Source organism: Prionailurus viverrinus, chromosome A1 (genome assembly GCF_022837055.1).
Source record: "Prionailurus viverrinus isolate Anna chromosome A1, UM_Priviv_1.0, whole genome shotgun sequence".
Taxonomy (NCBI): Eukaryota; Metazoa; Chordata; class Mammalia; order Carnivora; family Felidae; genus Prionailurus; species Prionailurus viverrinus.
Genome location: NC_062561.1, coordinates 21545519 through 21548645, shown reverse-complemented (window position 1 = coordinate 21548645; position 3127 = coordinate 21545519).

Sequence of the window (3127 nt, the reverse complement as noted above, 5' to 3'; positions counted from 1 at the left end):
AGTTCTATGGAGAAAAATGAGGTAGGAAAGGAGAATAGGAGGGAGCCTGGGTGACCCATTCGGTAGAGCATGTGACTCTTGACCTCGGGGTCATGAGTTTGTGCCACACAATGTAGAGATTAATAAAAAAAAAACTTAAAAAAAAAAGAAAGAAAAGGAGACTAGGGAGTGCTGAGTGGCAGTGAGGGGCCACCAGCATGGCTGAGGGGATGGCCAGGAAGGTCTTCTCAAGAAAGTGACACTAGAGCAGAAACATGAAGGTGACAAAGGAGTGAGCCAAGTGGATTCTGGAGGAAGAACATTCTAGACAGAGAGAACAGCAAGTGCAAAGGCCCTGTGGAAGAGGGTGCTTGGCGTGTTTGTGGAACAGCAATGAGGGAGACGTGTCTAGAGCACAGAGAGTAAGGTATGGCAGTAAGCAGAGGTCAGAGAGGTCCTGGGGGTGGTTTGGGGAGAGGGCAGGCCATGTAGGAACTTGGAGTTCCCTGCCCCACCCAGGACTTGGACACTGAGTGGGTGGGCAGCAGGGGAGGAATATGAGCAGGTCAGAGATGTGCCTGTGAAGATGGGCAGGAGTGGTTGCAGGGAGCCTTGCTTGGAGTCAGAAACAGGAACAATAATGGAGGCCAGGGCAGTGCAGGAAGAGGGCTCCCATGCTGCCACAGGTCTGGGAAATGAGGATCAAGCATTGGGTCTGCCAACGTGGAAGGCTTAGCAAACGAGGAGTTTCAGTGGGACAGTGGGACACAGCAGGCTGGCAAGGGTTCAGAGGGGATGCAGAAAAAGAAGGTGAAGGTGGTGAGCAAAAGTGGTTGTGCTGTAGAGACGGTCAGAAACATGAGGTGGTGGCTGCAGGGGCAGGAGGTGGCCTTGTGACAGTGGAGGAAAGTCCTGCTGATGGCACCACGAAGGAGAAAGAAGGACACTCACCAGAGAAGGCTGGAGGGATGGAGTGTGTGCACCTGCAGGAGGGCCTTCCTCCCTGGCACCCACAGGACGGAAGGCAGGGATGGGGGACAAGTGCAGGTGGGAGCTTGTGGATCCCTCTCTGGCTTGCTTCTATTTTCTCGGCGAAACAGGAAGTCTGTCAGCGAAGACGAGGATTGGGGGAGGAAGTGTTACAAGTCTGAGGAAAGAAAGATGATGGGCAGCTGAGGGGTTGAGTGTTTATGCAAGGGAGAAGTTACTATACTGGACTTTGGAACTAAGCTGGTTAAGGAGGGAAGTGAGGATATGAGAGAGGGGAGGAGCAATAAAAAGGTAGGAAAACAGTAGGCTGTCGGACCCACAGAGCTGGAGTTGGGGTACTACAGGGATATGCAGAAGTTTGGGGGTTGGGGTACAACAGGGGTAAGAAGACGGGGGTGGTGGTGGAAAGCAGAATGCTTCATGCACCACCATTCTCTCTCCTCCACTGTTTCAGCTCACTTGCCTTCCTGCTGTTCCTCCAATGCCTGAAGTTGGTTTCTGCCTCAGGGCCTTTGTACTTGCCATTCTCTTCACAACTTTTCATGGCTTGTTCTCTGACTTTACTTAGCTCTCTGCTCTAATGTCATGTTCTCAGGGAAGTTTTCTCTGGTCACCTACATTGAAAAAGGTGGTATCTGTCCCCTGACTCTGTTTCATTTTCCTTCATGGCATTTATTGCATCCTAGAATTATGCTCTATTCATTCATAAGCTTATATTCTGTGTTTCCCACTAGAATACAAGCTCTGTAAGGGTCAGAATATTGTCTTGTGCACCATTATATCCCTAACACTTAATGGGCGCTCAATAAATATTTACTGAACAAACAGTGAATGAATGAACCTGCCCAAGGTCACTCAGGTAGTAAGTGATGGAGCCACGATTCATGCCCAGAAGTCTGACTCTGGAGCTTTTGCTCTTAAGCACTCAACAGGGTGAAGGACAGACTAGACAGAGAGAAGGGGGCCGCCTCAACTCCCCCGGAGATTTCAACCTCTGAGATTTTAGTTGCTTCCTCATGACGGAGTTTGAGGGGAGGAAGGGAAGAGCAGTTATATTGGAAGCTTTATTGCAAAAGGCAGAAAGTAGAAGAAAATAATTTCCTGAGTAGAAAAATATCTAGAAGGACAAAAAACCAAATCAGTAACAGTGTACAGGTCTGAGACTGGAGTAATTGATCAAAGGTCACTTAAGCCTATGTGTGATGTGTGTGTGTGTGTGTGCGTGTGTGTCAAAGAGAATGCATTAAGGGAGTGCTTTTGGAATAAAAAATTAAAATGCAAAAAAATACCCATTTGTCTTATAAAGGGGGGGGGGGATGGAAACTGCAGACAATCTGGTGATGAAAGTAAAGTTTAAAATTTTAAAAATATTTTTTTAATGTTTATTTATCTTTAAGAGACAGAAACAGATCACAAGCCAGGGAGGGACAGAGACAGAAGGAGACACAGAATCCTAGGTAGGCTCCAGGCTCTGAGCTGTCAGCACAGAGCCCAACGTGGGGCTTGAACTCACAAAGCACAAGATCACGACCTGAGTCGAGGCTGGAAGCCTAACCAACTGAACCACCCAGGTGCCCCTGTGAAAGCTAAAATTTAAAGTCACCTCTACTGGGAGAACAATAGGTTTAGAAGATTAAATCATGCAAATACAAAGCAAGGATTTTAATCCATTCGCTGGGTTACATTTAAGTCCTCAGTGCCATTAGGAACAACTCAAAGCGGCAATGCATGTGATGCAAAACTGATTCCTCAGTGTTATTTTCCATTTGCGAACGGGTTGGATCCATTTGAGTCAAACTGTGCTTCTGCAGACTTGGTTGCTTCTCTTGGGAGTGTTCTTTCAAATCAGGTTACAGAAACAAGCAAGCGACAACAGCTGCAGAAGCAGATTTCTACTCTCAAATGTGAGATGAAAATGTGAATATTGAGAGTTTTCCTTTAGTGTGGAAAGTGACCGGCTTTCTTGGTAAAGTTGTTTCTTCACAGGGTCAGAGACTGGGGCAGGGGGCGGGGCGGGGGGGCGGGCGGTGTCCACATGCCCTGAAGAGTCAGCCAGGCCCCTTTCAGGGCAGAAGTTGGGGTCACGCAGATGGATGTTTGAATCCAGTTCTGCTCCTCATAGTTGGATGGCTCTGGTCAAGGCGCTTGACCCTGGTAC